The sequence below is a fragment of the Oncorhynchus tshawytscha genome, linkage group LG08 (genome assembly GCF_018296145.1).
Source record: "Oncorhynchus tshawytscha isolate Ot180627B linkage group LG08, Otsh_v2.0, whole genome shotgun sequence".
NCBI lineage: Eukaryota > Metazoa > Chordata > Actinopteri > Salmoniformes > Salmonidae > Oncorhynchus > Oncorhynchus tshawytscha.
The window spans coordinates 35,693,510-35,713,479 of NC_056436.1; the positions used below are offsets into that span (position 1 = coordinate 35,693,510).

Genomic DNA, 19,970 nt, shown 5'->3' on the forward strand with positions numbered 1-19,970 from the left:
GCAGCAGCACGGCCAGGTGGACTGGGGACAGCAAGGAGTCATCATGCCAGGTAGTCCTGAGGCATGGTCCTAGTGCTCAGGTCCTCTGAGAGAGAGAGAGAAAGAAAGAGAGAAAGAAAGAGAGAATTAGAGAGAGCATACTTCAATTCACACAGGACACCGGATAAGACAGGAGAAGTACTCCAGATATAACAAACTGACCCTAGCCCCCCGGCACATAAACTACTGCAGCATAAATACTGGAGGCTGAGACAGGAGGGATCAGGAGACACTGTGGCCCCATCCGATGATACCCCCGGACAGGGCCAAACAGGAAGGATATAACCCCACCCCAAGGGGGGGCGCCAACCCAGACAGGAAGATCACGTCAGTGACTCAACCCACTCAAGTGACGCACCCCTCCTAGGGACGGCATGAAAGAGCACCAGTGACTCAGCCTCTGTAATAGGGTTAGAGGCAGAGAATCGCAGTGGAGAGAGGGGAACCGGCCAGGCAGAGACAGCAAGGGTGGTTCGTTGCTCCAGAGCCTTTCCGTTCACCTTCACACTCCTGGGCCAGACTACACTCAATCATATGACCCACTGAAGAGATGAGTCTTCAGTAAAGACTTAAAGGTTGAGACCGAGTCTGCGTCTCTCACATGGGTAGGCAGAGCATTCCATAAAAATGGAGCTCTATAGGAGAAAGCCCTGCCTCCAGCTGTTTGCTTAGAAATTCTAGGGACAATTAGGAGGCCTGCATCTTGTGACCGTAGTGTACATTTAGGTATGTACGGCAGGACCAAATCGTAAAGATAGGTACGAGCAAGCCCATGTAATGCTTTGTAGTTTAGCAGTAAAACCTTGAAATCAGCCCTTGCCTTAACAGGAAGCCAGTGTAGGGAGGCTAGCACTGGAGTAATATGATCAAATATTTTGAAGTTTAACTGAAGTTTATTTAGTGCTTTGTCCGGGTAGCCGGAAAGTAGAGCATTGCAGTAGTCTAACCTAGAAGTAACAATAGCATGGATGAATTTTTCTGTATCATTTTTGGACAGAAAGTTTCTGATTTTTGCAATGTTACGTAGATGGAAAAAAGCTGTCCTTGAAACAGTCTTGATATGTTCGTCAAAAGAGAGATCAGGGTCCAGAGTAACACCGAGGTCCTTCACAGTTTTATTTGAGACGACTGTACAACCATCAATATTAATTGTCAGATTCAACAGAAGCTCTCTTTGTTTCTTGGGACCTAGAACAAGCATCTCTGTTTTGTCCGAGTTTAAAAGTAGAACGTTTGCAGCCATCCACTTCCTTATGTCTGAAACACAGGCTTCTAGCGAGGGCAATTTTGGGGCTTCTGTAATGGTTTTCCTCCTCTTCTGAGGAGGAGTATGAAGGATAGGACCAATGTGCAGCGTGGTAAGTGTTCATGTTATAACTTATTAAACTGAAAACAAAAATAACAAAGGAGAAAACACGACAAAACCAAAACAGTCCGATTAAGTGACAAAAACACAAAGCAGGAAACAACTACCCACAAATTATAGTGGGAAAACAGGCTGCCTAAGTATGGTTCTCAATCAGAGACAATGAAAAACAGCTGCCTCTGATTGGGAACCATACCAGGCCAAACACAGAAATACAAAAACATAGAACAACACATAGAATGCCCACCCCAACTCACGCCCTGACCAAACTGAAATAGAGACATAAAAAAGGAACTAAGGTCAGGACGTGACAGCTTCACCATGTTTCATTGACAGTACCAGTCAAAAGTTTATACACACCTACTCATTCAATAGTTTTTCTTAATTTTTTACTATTTTCTACATTGTAGAATAATAGTGAAGATATCAAAACTATGAAATAATACATATGGATGTAGTAATAATCATGTAGTAACCAAAAAAGGGTAAACAAGTCAAAATATATTTTATATTTGAAATTCTTCAAAGTAGCCACCCTTTGCCTTGTGATAACAGCTTTGCACACTTCGGCATCCTCTCAACCAGCTTCATGAGGAATGCTTTTCCAACAGTCTTGAAGGAGTTCCCACATATGCAGATCTCTTGTTGGCTGTTCATCCTTCGCTCTGCAGTCCAACTCATCCAAAACCACCTAAATTGGGTTGAGGTCGGGTGATTGTGGAGGCCAGGTCATCTGATGCAGCACTCCATCACTCTCCTTCTTGATCAGGCTGGTAACTATAATGAACGTATCCTCTGCATCAGAAGTAATTCTGGGTCTTCCTTTCCTGTGGCGGTCCTCATGAGAGCCAGTTACATCATAGTTCTTGGTGGTTTTGTGACTGCACTTGAAGAAACTTTCAAAGTTCTTGAAATTTTCCAGATTGAATGACCTTCATTTATCTTTGCTTATTTGAGCTGTTCTCACCATAATAGAGACTTGGTCTTTTCCCACCCCTTCCATGTCACAACACAACTGATTGGCTCAAATGCATTAAGAAGGAAATAAATTCCACAAATGAACTTTTAACAAGGCACACCCGTTAATTGAAATGCATTCCAGGTGACTACCTCATGAAGCTGGTTGAGAGAATGACAAACTGTGCAAAGCTGTCATCAAGTCAAAGGGTGGCTACTTTGAAGAATCTCAAATATAAAATACACTTTTTTGGTTACTACATGATTCCATATGTGTTATTTCATAGTTTTGATGTCTTCACTATTATTCTACAATATAGAAAATAGTAAAAATAAAGAAAAACCCTTGAATGAGTAGGTGTGTTCAAACTTTTGACTGGGTCTGTATGCTACATTTAATTGCATGTTTAGAGGGAAAAATCTGTCTGTTTTCAGTAGGAACTCCGTAATTGATGGGTGACCCCCCTAAAATCGTTCTTTTGGTCAATATTGTGAACAAATACTGTAATCACTGTTCTGCAACATATGCTTAAACAATTTGAGTATTTGCTGTGCTATATCTGAGTGATAAGGTTTGCATTATAAATGTTTTATGTTCTAAATCTAGAAAACATGCCAAAATACTAACGAAATTAGCCCTGGAGTATTTAATAGTGATACAGTACAAAACAAAAAATAGATATGTTTGAAGATTTGTATTACGTATTTGAATAATATAACAACCAAGGCTTTTAAACACTTGTTGGACAATAACTGTAAAAAATCAAATGCCTTTTATGGTGTCTGATGGAGTTGACATAAATCCAGTTAGTTGCACCTCATGACAAAATGTTTTTGGGGAGGTTGTTCCTTGACTGATACTTCAGTCTATCAAAACATATATTTCAAATGTTGATAATATTAAGACAACTATTTGAGACTTTCCCTTCTTTCAAGAATCCCTGAGCTCTAAAAACAGCCTTGACCTTGCAGAGTCCCGCTTAACTGGGCTACGCCACTGACCATGCCCTTTAGGGAACTGCAATATTAATATATCACTGGGGTTATTTCCGGTTTGGGGTTTTATTTTCATTTATTGAACTGTTTTTTGGAGGCTAGGTGTGCTGTTCACAACTTGACCTACTTTTGAGGGGATTAATTGGGCTACTTCGTCTAGCCTTACACAACACCCACCCTGTCCCGTTAGAGTAAGAATTAGGGGATATCCGCCACTTCTTTTCTGATGGAGGCGCTTTCGCCGTCACTGGGCTCCGTTAATTACTCTCTCGTCGGCTTTCCACGGCCCGTTCTGACATTTGACTGCTGCTAATTTGCTGATTAATCTCATTAACGTGATTACGGGAGGGATTTGAGTCCAGCTGCCTTTGTGCGCGTGAAATCTACTGGCTCGGGGTTTGACTGTTACTCCACTCGTCTCACCCGCTCGTCTCCAGCTCTATCCCGCCTCTCGTGTGTGTGCTGTCCGCTATTTCTTTCTCGTCCTCCTCTTACCATCATTCCACGGCTTGAGTTTGACGTGGTGATTTGCCACAGGTTTTACCCTCATATTCCCTTCTGTCCTTTTCAGCACCTGGAGCTGTCTGCCGCCAATTGCCGCCGCCTCCTGTCTCTGGTGAGAGGGACTTACTGCGACGTGAGAGGGATCCACTGTACAGCCTACAGTACCCGGGAATACTGAAATGCACGGGTCACTAGGAGAAAGATCTCCTTATATGACAGCAAAGCACACAATCTACCAATTATAACCTACAACTCAATGACGAGATGCTGGTTAACTGTCCTCAATTTGAAGCTTTCACTAGCCTCCAGCGCACGGAAGGGGTTGAAAATATAAAGCTGTTGGTTGCTTTATAAATTCATTTAAACATTCATGATTTGATGTGATGATTTTCTTATTATTTCAGTCAAATAAATTGTTATTTTTAAAACACACATTATTTTACATTTTTGTTTATTTGTTTATGACCCCTGACTGCAAAGTAAATTAATTGTGCTTGATTGGCATTAACATACCCAAATACGAATTTGAAATGATAATACTGAGTCCCCTCAGGGCTCCCATGTCCCAATCCACTGGAGTACTTATCATGCCTAGTCACTCACTGCTAGCCTGGCAGCATTACTAAAGAAAGCTCTCTGCTTGTTGATTCTACTAAATGTATGATTTGTTAATTGTTATTTTGGTGATCAAAACAGAATATTAGATTAATCTATCATACTCAAAGAGCAAAATATTTCTTATTTTTTCTTATTTTCTCTTGTCCTCGTGTATTTTCCTAAAACTATTCTTTTGAATATGAACAATGTAAAGATTGGTGTAAAAAAAATGAATGGAACAATATCCAGCCTACGTTCTCTCGTGGTATTACCACTCTGTTGTTGTCCCAAGCTACACTCTTAGAAAAAAAGGTGCTTTGAACCTAAAAGGGTTCTTCGGCTGTCCCCATAGGAGGACCCTTTGAAGAATCCATTTTGGTTCCAGGTAGAACCCTTTTGAGATCTATGTAGATCCCTTTCCACAGAGGGTCTTACATGGAGCCCAAAGGAGTTCTACCTGGAAGCAAAAAGGGTTCTACCTGGAACCATAAAGGGTTCTCCTATGGGGACAGCCGAAGAACCCTTTAGGAATCCTTTTTACTAATAGCTACTTTGGCAATTCATTCAAACTCACCAGTCGAATTAGCACTTCTGCCGGTATGAAATGAATCTCATTTCTAATCTAATTATGGTGATGTCTCAGGGACCAAATTAGCATTCCCTCATTTGCATATCTGGGTAAATATGAAAATTCATGTACTGTTATTCACTTTTCATTCACACAAGAGTGGCTATGAATGTCAACACTCTACGACAGGACATGATTATACTGTAAATATGTCCTAGGTTTGGGCCAATAGGTTCTCCTGACTCCCTGTGTTGGCTGAGAACAAGGCTAGCCTGCTTCCCAAGTGATTTATCTTGTCTCCTCCACCATGCTGCTGCTCAACATAGTTCATTTTAAAGCCCAGCCTGGAAAACAGCCTTAATTAACTGTGTGAACTACAATTCAGCAGCCTTCCTCTATATTCTACCATCTTACTGCTCAAGGTTCCCCTTACAGCTGAACCACAGACTTGTCCCCCCCCTCCCTCCCTCCCTCCTGAGACCCAGGGCCCGTGGGAAGAACTGACGCTGGGAGCAGACAGTCTGCAATCCTGAATAGTTGTAGGAGCGAGAGAGGCAGAAAGAGAAAGAGAGATAGAGAGAGAGCAGTAGAGCTAGATTGTGGGAGAGGTAGAGAAACAGGGATACATGTTCTACTCATATACATACATATACAGAGAGCGAGAGCGAGAGAACAAATTCAGGCTGGAACAGAGAGAAGTGACAGTATTTTTAGTCTTCCTCAACCCTTTCTTTCTCTTCCCAGCAAGCACACGCTCGCACACATACATACACTCACAGACGCACACTTGCTTTAGGGTACCAGGCGGCTTGGCGTTCTTCTTTGATGTTTTTGGTATTCATCAATCTCGGTACGGTGTGCTGTGCCGTGTGCGTCTCACAGGGTGAGGAGTCTGTCTGCGTGGCTGTCTGAGGATGCCAGTAACACTACGGTAAGCCACACACTTCTCCTTCTCTCCCTTCTCTTCTGTTCTCTCCTTTGCTGCAGTCCCTCCGTCACAGTGGGGTAGCTAGCCCCTGCCATGCATGTCCTTTGCTTCTCTTCTCCCCTCTCTCTCTCTCTGTCTGCCACTCCACTCTTTCTTCCGCTGTCTCTCCTCTCGGCTGTGCACTCTCTCACCATCGTTTCCTTCCCTGCCTCTCCTCCCTCCATCTCTTTCTCGCCCCTTCGCTTTGCCTCATTGGTGCTGCCCTCATTCCTTTTTTTCCATTAATCTCCAGGCCCATTGGTCGTCTGCCTTCAACCATTTATCTCCTCTCCTCCTTCCCTCTCCCTTGCTCGGTCTCTTCCCTCTCCTCTCTCTCTCCCTTGTTCCCTCGTCTCCAGCCGACTCTCAAGTCATAAAAATGATTTGCATACAGGAGGAGAGGAGAAGTTTGTAGGGAGCACTGTGAGTGTATGAGGGGAAAAGAACGAGTGAGAGAAAAAGAGAAGTAGAGAGAGAGAAAGAAAGAGAGCAAAAAAGAAAGGAGGACAGACTTACTGGAGCATAAAAAAGTTTGAGAGAAGACTGCATTTTGAGACTGGTGGGTTACTCTTCTTTCCTTCTTCTTGTGAGCACTTCGGCTTCTGTCAATATTAAGTGAGTTTGATAGGAGTAAATTGTCAAAAGAGCGTTATAGCTATAAAATTGAGAGGAGGATATTTGTTAGGTAGGATAGTGAACTATGCAGTATTTAAAAAAAACTTCCTTGAAATGCTTGAGTTTCAGGTATTACAGATATTTTATAGATATTTTGAATATTTATAGAAATATGTGTACTCTCTGTATAATGTGCTTTAGTTTGGAAGCTAAGTTGTTTGATTGAATGGCAAGTACAGTGTTGCACTGCTTTTGGATATTTTTAACTTTTGGCTGGATATTGATATAGTTGATATTCACTTTTTATTTCGTTGCAGATATTATTTTGCTTTTTGACTGCTCCATATTGTTATAATTCTATAGCATACAGCTAACCTTGAAAGGAAATATTACATTTCAGAGGCAAAGTATTGCATTGTTTTGAATCCACACAAATGGCTAACTAATAATTAAAAATGGGAGACATACGCTCTGCTTGTAATGAATGGGTTGTCCCTCAACATTATGCAGTTTATGGGAATAAGTTGTTTTGGTGGTACAAAGCTTTCCATACTTTAACTCCAGTCTTTTTCTATTATGCTATTTTTATTTTGGCAAAATCAGTGTGTTGTCTTGTTGTTAGAAATCCTCATAAAATTACATATGATGTATTACATTATTATATTTAAATACACAATACTATTAATTAGCATATAAACGCACACTGGCAAGAAGTTCCTGTTCTCGTGACTTAGCCACAACTGTCCGGGCTCACGAAGTCACACACACACACACACACACACACACACACACACACACACACACACACACACACACACACACACACACACACACACACACACACACACACACACACACACACACACACACACACACACACACACACACACACACACACACACACACACACACACACACACACACACACACACACACACACACACACACACACACACACACACACACACACACACACACACACACACACCAGACTGTTCACACATACGTCCCTGTCCTTTTGGGCTCAATTCCTCCTACACACCTTCTCTGGCTCGCATGTGGGAAAACAACATGCTGATGTATAGTCTGGGCTGGTGATCTCCACCATGGCACAGAGCAGAAGGCTGAAGCACTGCAATCTGTTTATCAGGGTGAAGAAAACAGACCTTAACAACAAAGCTCTGAGAGAAAATGAACTGTCAGTCCTCTTTTTGTTCGACGGATGTTCTGACAACAATTGCCTTTAGTTTTTGAATAATGACGAAAGTGATAATTATGTCTACAAATGTCTGTAAATGTAGAAATGGGAATCTAATGGGTTCCAGAGAAAAGTAGTGTTTTCTTGTCATTGCTGGATTATTATTCACATTTGATTTTTACAGAAATATTTGTTTTGATCATTTGCATTTTCTTAAAGCCTTGTGGTTACGTTAGGTGTGTAGAACCACAATACTCTGTACATACTGTACACACCATCAGTACTTAGCGACAGTCTTTTATAGAACTGTGAGGAGACCTGCTGCATGTTGAAAGGATGTTCTGGAGAATTTGCAGGTTACTGGATGAGAAAGGAAAGGTATTGCTTATCATGAGACGGTGTTCAGTGTGTTGGTTTGTGTGCAGGGGTGGGTAAGGTTCTTTATAGATGTAATCTCTTACAGTTACTAGTTACAGTGCCTGTCCAATATTGTAATCAGTAACGCAACTTTTTGATGATCCAAACTCATTAACGTATTTGGATTAACTTTAAGTTTTTTTTTTAAAATGTACTTTCCCTTTAAGAGGCATTAGAAGAAGAAAGAAGGATCCTTTAAACACGTGGTGTGTCGTCACAGTGATCTCTGACTTGTGGTCAGACTCGCTCAGGTGGAACAAACTTAAACGTGCATGTTTTTTTCAACGCTGAATTGAATGTCATTGGGGAAACAGAAAGGTGACAATGTATTTTTTTCACAAACATCCATTCTGAATTTAAAAGTAATCCAAGAAGTAATCATCTCATTTTTCAAAAGTTAGTGTAATCTAATTGCAATGTGTAATCTGTTACTGCCCAACCCTGTACGAGAGAGAGAGAGAGAGAGAGAGAGAGAGAGAGAGAGAGAGAGAGAGAGAGAGAGACAGACTGTATGTCTCACTGCGGTGCCTAACGTGCTTTGCTGTGCAGGATGAGGACAGTGAGACAGCCAAATGTGATTAAATTATAGAGGGATAGCACGCTCCCTGGCTCTCAGTGTAACCATTTCCCCGGGAACCCCCTCCCTTTATCCAATTAAATTAAATTCACGGGGCTTTATTGACATGGGAAACATATGTTAACGTTGCCAAAGCAAGTGAAGTAGATAATATACAAAAGTGAAATAAACAATACAAATTAACAGTAAACATTACACTCACAGAAGTTCCAAAAGACTAAAGACATTACAAATGTCATATATGTACAGTTGAAGTCGGAAGATAACATACACTTAGGCTAATCAAACAAAATAAAGCATTTAGTTCAACTTCTTCAGTTGGCTATAGAACGTAGTCACTGCTGAATGTACAGTTGAAGTCGGAAGATAACATACACTTAGGTTGGAGTCCTTAAAGCTCGTTTTTCAACCACTTCACAGATTTCTGGTTAGGACATCAACTTTGTGCATGACACAAGTCATCTTTCCAACAATTGTTGACAGACACATTATTTCACTTATAATTCACTGTATAACAATTCCAGTGGGTCAGAAGTTTACATACACTAAGTCGACTGTGCTTTTAAACAGCTTGGACAATTCCAGAAAATGATGTCATGGCTTTAGAAGCTTCTGAAAGTCTAATTGACATCATTTGAGTCAATTGGAGGTGTACCTGTGGATGTATTTCAAGGCCTACCTTCAAACTCAGTGCCTCTTTGCTTGACATCATGGGAAAATCTAATTCCAAACGCCAGAAGGTACCACATTCATCTGTACAAACAAGAGTACGCAAGTATAAACACATAGGACCACGCAGCCGTCATATCACTAAAGAAGGAGACGCATTCTGTCTCCTAGAAATGAACGTACTGTGGTGCGAAAAGTGCAAATCAATCCCTGAACAACAGCAAAGGACCTTGTGAAGATTCTGGAGGAAACAGGTACAAAAGCATCTATATCCACAGTAAAACGAGTCCTATATCGACATAACCTGAAAGGCCACTCAGCAAGGAAGAAGCCACTGCTCCAAAACTGCCAGAAAAAAACAGACTACGGTTTGCACGTGAGGACAAAGATCGTAATTTGGGGAGAAATGTCCTCTGGTCTGCTGAAACAAAAATAGATCTGTTTGGCCATAATGACCATCGTTATGTTCAGAGAGAAAAGGGGGATGCTTGCAAGCTGAAGATCACCATCCCAACTGTGAAGCATGGGGGTGGCAGCATCATGTTGTGGGGGTGCTTTGCTGCAGGAGGGACTGGTGCACTGCAGGAGGGACTGGTGCACAGCGTGTGCAAGCAAAGAGGCATACAAACCTGAGGCAGGTACCTGGCCATCAAAAAGCCCTGACCTCAATCCTATAGAAACATTTGGGGCAGAACTGAAAAAGCTTCTGCGAGCAAGGAGGACTACAAACCTGACTCAGGTACACCAGCTCTGTCAGGAGGAATGGGCCAAAATTCACCCAACGTATTGTGGGAAGCTTGTGGAAGGCTACCTGAAACATTTGACCCAAGTTAAACAATTTAAAGGCAATTCTACCAAATACTAATTGAGTGTATATAAACTTCTGACCCACTCGGGAATGTGATGAAAGAAATAAAAGCTGAAATAAATCATTCTCTCCACTATTATTCTGACATTTCACATTCTTAAAATAAATGGTGATCCTACCTGACCTAAGACAGGGAATTTTTACTCGGATTAAATGTCAGGAATTGTGAAAAACTGAGTTTAAATGTATTTGGCTAAGGTGTATGTAAACATCAGACTTCAACTGTACATATACCGTGTTGATAACGATGTACAAATGGTTCAAGTACAAAAGGGAAAATAAATAAGCATTAATATTGGTTATATTTACAATGGTGTTTGTTCTTCACTGGTTGCCCTTTTCCTGTGATAACAGGTCTATTAACAGGTATTTCACCCAGTAGATTTGTGAGTTTATCAAAATCGGGTTTGTTTTCAAATTCTTTTGTGGGTCTGTGTAATCTGAGGGAAATATGTCTCCAATATCCATCCCTTTATGCAGCGGTCCTCTTATTCATTCACCCTCAGCATCTCAAGGATCCCACAAAATCGGAACAGTCTCAGGAGGTCAGACAGAAAGTCAGTGGGATTTGAAAGTATAGCGGGTCACTTTCAGGCACATTACTGTGTCGGCCGTGTGGCCGATACGTAAGCTTGTTAAATATCGGTGATACTATCAAGAGCAGTGTGCGGTTTCCTTTTTCCTTCGGCCACATCACTGTGAAATTACAGGACATGGAAGTGTTGAGGTTCTTATCAAGATACATTTGTTTGGATTCAAAGAGTAATTAAGAAAGATTGTTTTTAATCAATTTTGAATAATCCATTTATTTATTTAAATACCATTGATGTCTATTTCTTCCTGATAATAACACTGCTTTTGTTGATTGAGTGCTGTTGGAGTGTCTGGATAAAATAATAGGTTTTGTTGATTAAAGGTCCGCTATCGTGGGCAGAGCGTATTAGTGCTATAAAAATTATACTTTCTTTACTGACTTCTTACAAAACAACATCTGGACAGAATAGCCTCTGAACAGTTGTTAGCAGTTTCTATATTTCTATTCCTGGTAGCTGGGAAAGTAATTATGTATCTCTACAATAATGACTGCATCACTCCAGTGGGTTGAAACTGAAACACATGTCCAAGACATGCATCTTTAATTCTTTACACCATATTGTGTGTGTGGGGTAGTGTGTATGTGCGTGCATGCGTCCTTGACTGTATATGTGTCTAAGGATCTCCAGGCTTGCGTGTGAGTAGCATGTCCCCACCTCTAAGCAGACTAATGAATGAGCATTAGGCCTCATGGGAATTCTATAAATGCTAAACCTACTGGGTCATATAGCTACACGCCAGTTAGCCTGTCTGTGCTGGGTTAAAGATGATAGCATAACTAAGGTAATATTAGCTTGTCTGAGGTCAGTAGAAGGAGGTCACACAGCCAAACTAATATCATTCTTTGTGCTGGGTAGTTGGGTCACATAGCAACACGCTAGCTAGGACTGCCTGGATGGGCTGTGGGACAGTGGATGCACACTGACTATTTTAATGGAACTGTTTTTAAATGTATTTGTATTTAACTGGGTCATGGGACATATAGCTACACGCCTGTTAGCCTGTCTGTGCAAGGGTTAACAGGCATTACTCACCTAGTGGGCACAGACGTTCATTCAACATCTATTCCATGTTGGTTCAACAGAATGTGGTTGAAATGACATAGAAACAACGATAATTCAACCAATGTGTGCCGAGTGGGCAGGGATTGTGATGAATAACTCCCTGTCATCACCCAAACAGCATCCAGGATCCAAACCGTTTTATAATCTGTTACATTCACTGATAAAATTGATTCTTAATTCGATCGTTGAGATATTTTATATTAAAATATAACGTTACTCTGCAAATGGTGGTCCTCAAGAGCTTTAGAAGGTGATTTGGTGGTCCCCTGAATAGAAAAGAGTGGGAACCACAGCTATAGGGCGTTATAAGTCTGCTAGCATGACTGTGTGCAAATGTTAGATTGTCTAATGTGGTGGAGGAGGTTAGTATGACTGTGTGCAAACTGTCACCCTAACAAAGTGAGATTGGCATTAGCCTGAGTATCAGTCTCCTTAGCTAACATTCCACTCATTGCCACTCCTTGTCATTGCCAAAGAGACTGGCCTTTCAACAATCTTCAAATTTGAACATTCTGTCATTAATGACCTCGGGGAGATCGGAGGATTTGATCACAGCTATCATCCAATCATAATGTTAATGCAAATTAGACTGATAGGAAAACGTTCTAATTTAATACATACATTTGATTGGAAACATTCTAACATTCTGATGTAATACATTTAATTGTAAACATAAATATTGGGAGCAGGGAGAAAAGAGGATTCCCGTTTATTGCAATACTGTGTCTTCAGAAAGTAGTCACACCCCTTTACTCTTTCCACATTTTGTTGTGTTACAGCCTGAATTAACATTTTATTACATTTAGATTTGGTGTCACACACAATACCCCATAATGTCACAATGACATTTTGTAGCTAGAACATTTTTGAAATTAATAAAAAATGTAAAGCTGAAGTGTCTTGAGTCAATAAGTATTCAACCCCTTTGTTATGGCAAGCCTAAATAAGTTCAGGAGTAAAAATGTACTTAAGAAATCACATAATAAGTTGCATGGACTCATTCCTTGTTCAATAATAGTGGTTAACATGATTTTTGAATGACTACCCCATATCTGTACCCCACACATACACTTATCTGTAAGGTCCCTCAAATCGAGTAGTGAATTTCAAGCAGATTCAACCACAAAGACCAGGGATGTTTTTGAATGCCTTGCAAAGAAGGGCACCGATTGGTAGATGTGTAATTTTTTTAAAATCAGACGCTGAATATCCCTTTGAGCAAAGTGAAGTTATTAATTTGGCTTTGGATGGTGATGAGGCCAATGGTGATTTTAAAACATTTACAGAGTTTAATGGCAGTGATATGAGAAAACTGAGGATGGATCAAAAACATTGTAGTTACTCCACAATACTAACCTAAATGACAGTGTGAAAAGAAGCCTGTACAGAATAAAAATATTCCAAAAAATGTATCGTTTGCAACAGGCCACGTAAGTAATACTGCAACAAAAATAGCTAAGAAATAAAGCGTTATGTTTGGAGAAAATGCAACACAACACATCACTTAGTACCACTCTTCATGTTTTCAAGCATGGTGGTGGCTGCATCATGTTATGGGTATGCTTGTCATCGGCAAGGACAAGGGAGTTTTTTAGGATACAAATAAACGGAATACAGCTATAAGCACAGGCAAAATCCTAGAGGAAAACCTGGTTCTGTCTGCTTACCACAGACACTGGAAGACCAAATAGCCTTTCAGCAGGACAATAACCAAAAACACAAGGCCAAATCTACACTGGAGTTGCTTACCAAGACAACATTGAATGTTCCTGAGTTGCCTAGTTACAGTTTTAACTTAAATCTATGGCAAGACTTGAAAATGGCTATCTAGAAATGATCAACAGTCATCTTGCCAGAGCTTGAAGAATTTTTTTAATAATAATCGGCAAATATTGTACAATCCATGTGTGCAAAAGCTCTTAGAGACTTACCCCAAAACACTCACAGCTGTAATCGTTGCCAAAGGTGCTTCTACAAAGTATTGAATACTTATGTCAATTAAATATTTCTGTATTTAATTTCCAATAAATTAGCAAATATTTCAAAAATATTGTCATTATGGGGTATTGTGTGTAGATGGGTGATATTTTTTATTTTTTCAATCCATTTCGAATTCAGGCTGTAACCCAACAAAATCCTTTCTGAAGGCACTGTATATATATTTTTAATTGCTCAAAATAAGTGACCAAACTACTATATATTGCTACTTCTGGGACAAGCATTGGGCTAGGAGAATGGTTTAAGAGCTTTAAAGGAATACAGAGGATGGAAGAGAGAGAGGTTAGTGGGGGATGCCAGCGGAGATGCATGAATTGTGTAAGAAGGGAACAGGGATGGTGTGTAAATTAGAAGTGAATTCATAGGCTGGGCTATTATGCCTAATCCACCATCCGCATGCTAGCCTATATATTAGGCCTAGTTTACTACTGTGAATTTAGGCGACCACTACCTGTGCTATGCAAGCTCTGACACACGTTTTGTGCCAATTAATTGAAATTGAGCTTTGCGACATTTTAATTAAATGTGCAATAAAAATGTTAGTGCCTAGGCCTATTTAATGAAACCCTCACAAAGCAGGGAATCCCCATTCCCCACTGAGCTATTTGTTTGGAAATGGCAAGTTCACTTTCTCATCCATAAGCGTATATCAAGTGCAAGTGCGTAGTCCAGCAGCTCACCCCCGCATGATGAGGGGCCTTTTCATTAGGAGGGACGTCTCACATTTCCTCAGTTTAAATGTTAGACCTATGGGGACGCCTACACGTTTGTCAGCCAAGCATAAGTGATCGTTGTAGCCTTTTAGCGTCTAGACACGATGTTGAAATATTTCCACGCCCACAATAGAAACCACCAGGATTCCGTCACATAGGCCTACTCAATTCAATGAAAAAACAATCAAGAATTACAGGGGACAGTTTGGATATTTCTCTGGAAGGCGGCACATGCTAATTACACAATGTCTATAGTTGTACTAGAGCGGTCCGACACGAACAAGGCAGAGTTGGCTGGTCACATGACAGTGTGTCTGTCTGATTGTGAGTTAATGAATAAGGCCCTGGATGAGGGTGTTCCTCCCTGTAGAACGTGTTCACCCCAGGCCACCCAAGGGCCTATCTACACCGCCCAGGAGAGGATCACACAATCCCCCTGTGGAGACAGATAAACAAGCTTACAGTTAGCTAGCCCCCTCAGAGCACCGCCCATGACACAGTATCTGATGCACGCTGTATTTATAAACTACATATACTGTACATCAGAATGATGAGGGATGGAGGTTTATGCTTATGATGATTCATAACCAGGATAAAATCAATTAGGCCGTGGTCTGGATTAATTTTAAACATTTGAATTACAACTATGTCCACTCGTGAACCACTGGCTGGATGTTGAAGAGACATTGATGTGCTCTTGCGATCACTGAATGTTGTGGTTCGGCTGGTTTTGTGATAGGATAAATCCAAGGTAAATTCTGTCAATACTGGTCCTTCAGTGATGTGAGAGAGTGGGCTCTAGTGTGCCTCACTGGTTCATGCCAGGTTTCTGTAAGGCTTAAGAGTCAATGTGCTGATGAGTGAGTCCACCAAACTTCCCCACATATGGATAGTTGGTTGTAAAATCTTATTTGAGGGCCAGATTAAGCTAGCAGATTACTAATACCTATCCAATCATTGGAGATTTTGCCAGAAGTGCCTAGAGGAATAGGACTATGGGTGTTGATTTGGAATTGGTCATCTGTCTAAGAACACATTACCTCGCTATCCTCTCCTCCCCAGCCCTTTCCTCTCTGGGACGGAAGCGAGCCTATAGCAGCCCCACGTCTCCTGGCTTTCTGGGGGGAAACATGATGTATTTCCTGGAGGGCAGGCCAATTAAAAACCAATCAGGCCTGTTGGAGCGTGTGCAGGGTAATGGGAAAGCCAGGAGAGCGGAGGAGCTCAGTGATTAATGGACACTTTCACCTTGTGGCACAACAAGTCCCCACGGGCATTCATCACCTGGGACACCACTCACCTAATCAGGGCCGGGCTGGCACCCAGCACCCACGCCCATCCAACGTTGTCACTACCAGACACATCTGCATGAGTTACACTGGCTGTGGCTGGCTGATAATGCAGTGGATAGGAGCTGGATTGGTCACATTCCTCCTGGGTTATGTTTTCAGAGCATTAGCCAGCACAAATTCAAGCCAACGAAGGTATTAACAGTGCGAGGGCTGTTCCATTTCAGGAGCTGCACTGACCTATTTCACACAAGCAGACAGACAGGCAGACAGACAGGCAGACAGACAGGCAGGCAGACAGACAGACAGACCGACAGACAGACAGACAGACAGACAGACAGACAGACAGACAGACAGACAGACAGACAGACAGACAGACAGACAGGCAGGCAGACAGGCAGACAGGCAGGCAGACAGGCAGACAGGCAGACAGTCAGACAGGCAGACAGTCAGGCAGACAGACAGGCAGACAGACAGACAGACAGACAGACAGACAGACAGACAGACAGACAGACAGACAGACAGACAGGCAGGCAGGCAGACAGGCAGGCAGGCAGACAGGCAGACAGTCAGGCAGACAGACAGACAGACAGACAGACAGACAGACAGACAGACAGACAGACAGACAGACAGACAGACAGACAGACAGGCAGGCAGACAGGCAGGCAGACAGGTAGACAGGCAGACAGTCAGGCAGACAGACAGACAGACAGACAGACAGACAGACAGACAGACAGACAGACAGACAGACAGACAGACAGACAGACAGACAGACAGACAGACAGACAGACAGACAGGCAGGCAGGCAGGCAGGCAGACAGGCAGACAGGCAGACAGGCAAACAGGCAGGCAGACAGGCAGGCGTAAATAAGAATTTTCATAACCTGGTTTGGCCTTCTACCGTTAAGTAAACAAACGCAGCTCAGAGAACTTAACAAAGTGCATAGGGGCCTGCAGTTAAGCCTGTTAACTTCATAATATCATTATGATCAAAACGATATTTGAGTGTTGTCACTGATGGTAATCAATTATACGTGTTTAAGTTGATCATAATCAGTATTTAGCTTGCTTTGCTAACAGAGGACCGACCAAATGGTGGGACAGCACTTTTAATATTTGTCCCTGTAAGCCTCACCTGTAGTGTTTCCGTCACATCCCCCGTCCTTCCACTTCGTGAGAGAGAGAGAGGCATCGCTAAGATATCTCAGACATGCTAATCCCAGCGTGCCTGCTGGCTTTTTTTAACCTCTTCCTATTAGGTGTCTGTTACACTTGAGGTGTGTGCTTCTGTCACTTGAAAGAAAGAGGAAAGAGATTCTTTTTTTAAAAAGGTGGAAAATGAAGGGAGAAGGTAATCCCCCCCTACCTCGTGCTTGGCTGGGGGAAAGCGGTGCGACATTGGAAAACGATTAGAAGACGCCAATCCATTATTCATTAGTTAGATTGGGGAGGGCGCCCGCTCCTTATGTGTGTCTGGTCTTCAAATCGGATTTGTCGGTTTTGATCACTGTAGAATCTCCCAGTTGCGCGGTGGCAATATTGGGCGAATATTACACTGTCTAATGGGTAATTGATAATGGCAAGTGACACCAGATGGGATGAATGGACAGATTGTGGGAGGAGGAGGCATGGAGGGAGAAGAAGGAATGACTGTTGAATATGGCTGTGCATGTAGTGGATACATGCATTGTTTATTTTCTTATTTGATTGAACCTTTACTGGCCAATGAGGCAGCTTCAGTATAACACTTAGGAGGACTATGTTACATGCAGAACATACAATCAAAACAGCCTTCAAACAATTATGGCAGAAGTGAAAGGTCATGCAGACTTTACTGGGTCATTATTGTAAAAGATCATTTGTTCCCAATGATTTTCCTTCTTAAATAGATGCCAAACAAATGCATTCAATTTTGTGTATGTGAAAATTCAAAACTAGAGTTGCTGCTGCTTCTGCTGTGTGTGTGTGTGTGTCTGGACTGTTGGACGTGACGGTGTTTGAGTCATTGTGTGTCTGAGGGTGGCCTGTCCCCAGCCTTCGGCTCCGGTTCAGAGGATAGCAGCAAATGAGAGGTGTCACAGGATGATAGGACAGGAGCACTCACTAGCCTCCTTAGGAATGACAGGTTCATCCCAACGCAGCTTCATAACACAGACACACACACACACACACACACACACACACACACACACACACACACACACACACACACACACACACACACACACACACACACACACACACACACACACACACACACACACACAGCTCAGATCAATAGTACAGTAGCAGGTTCTAGACAGGGAGCCATTGTTTGGCCAACATATGTTTTAATGATTTGGGTTCAATTTGACCACTTACTACCTGCCTCGACTAGACAAATCAAACTCTGAACTGAGAAATGCTGCTATGTTTGTTTCAGGCAACAATTGGCGTGCACTTATTTTTGATGATGTGTCAAAACTCCCTTTGAAGTGGTGAGATTGGGCTGGTAAGAATAAGCGATCGATTTGTTTTCAAGCCACTTTTTGGAGCCCTTCATGGGGGAAGACAGCTGCAGTTTAAAGAAACAAATGTATCGGTAAACCCAGCGCAGACAGGTTCCAATGAACAACACACAATCATGCAACCTCTTAAAAAAAAGACAAGGTGATTTCTTAGTTAGAAGCTTTACTTCTCTACATTCTTACTGTCTGATTAAACTATATCTGTCTGAATGAGATACGACCATATGTATCCAAACAAACAAACCCATTGTTATGGTACTACACTTCAATAATCCTGTTTCGACTGTTTACTGTTATAATGAGTACATTATTGCAGAGATGTGAATGGTTAGCCACTTGTGATGTTGAACTGATAAACCTTTGTTTCAACCCTACAACAAGGCCACACATGATGAAAAAACACCTATATAACAATCAGAGCAGGTGTGCTGTTGTCAGGATTGCCACTGGTTACATTAACACGTCCCTAACAGGGTAGAGTGTGGTTGACCCTTTAGCAATGTTAGCTTACACATGCTAGTGTGAAGAGTGTGACTGGTGTGGAGACAAAGAACAACATTTACCTGTCATCCAGTGGAGGCTGCTGAGGGGAGGAGGGCTCATAATAATGTCTGGAGAGGTGTTTAATGGCTGGGACGGTGTGAATGGAATGGTATCCAAACGTATTTTATACAGTACCATTCAATTCCCTCCATTTCAGCAATTACTATGAGCCGTCCTCCTCTCAGCAGCCTCCACTGCTGTCATTAGACTACAGTATATTCCAATACACTGTTGGAGCTGGAGGAATGGACCCAGCAGCGTTGCAGTTCTTGACACACTTAAACCAGTGCGCCTGGCACCTACTACCATACCCAGTTCAAAGGCACTTGTCTTACCCACTCACCCTCTCGATGGCACACATGCACAATCCATGTCGCAATTGTCTCAAGGCTTAAAAATCATTTAACCTGTCTCCTGCCTTTCATCTACACTGACATCAATAAGGGATCATAGCTTTCACCTGGATTTACCTAGTCAGTCTAAGTCATGGAAAGAGCAGATGTTCCTAATGTTTTGTGCACTCAATGTATACAAAACAGTTTTTACAATTGACTATTTGGCAAAGTGAGGAGGTTGGATGTAGTCTATACACTCAGCCTATAGTACACTTACTTCCTCATAGATTATATGTGCTGCCTTGTATTGGATAACCCGATATCCAAGTTTTTTCAGTTCCCAATTCTACAGACATGCACACACACAAACAAACACACACACAAACACACTCACAGACAGAGATAGACAGATCAAGACAGATATATAGAGAGCCAGAGAGAGGGGGAGGGAGAGAAAGACACACAGAGAGGGAGGGAGAGAAAGAGTGTGTTGGTTGGGATTGGAAGAGTGCTAGAGGACAGATACAGCTCCTCAAAGTAGGGCAGTTCCACCTGGTACCTGGGGGCCTCACCCACATCCCCAGAAACC

The 19,970-nt window shown here is 42.0% G+C and overlaps 1 protein-coding gene across 5 annotated transcripts in view; it reads left to right on the forward strand.

Moving 5' to 3' along the window:
* The first annotated feature begins 5,634 nt into the window (after positions 1–5,634).
* The window catches only part of LOC112256542 (myelin transcription factor 1-like protein), a 149,675-nt gene continuing 135,339 nt past the window's right edge, over positions 5,635–19,970 (forward strand). For 2 of the 5 annotated variants that reach the window (XM_042325474.1, XM_042325476.1), the window contains exon 1: positions 6,119–6,553. The gene's annotated coding sequence lies outside the window, so the exon portion shown is untranslated. Of the gene's footprint in view, positions 5,959–6,118; positions 6,554–19,970 lie in introns of those variants that run through there. The other 3 variants (XM_042325472.1, XM_042325475.1, XM_042325473.1) reach the window with 2 other exon arrangements.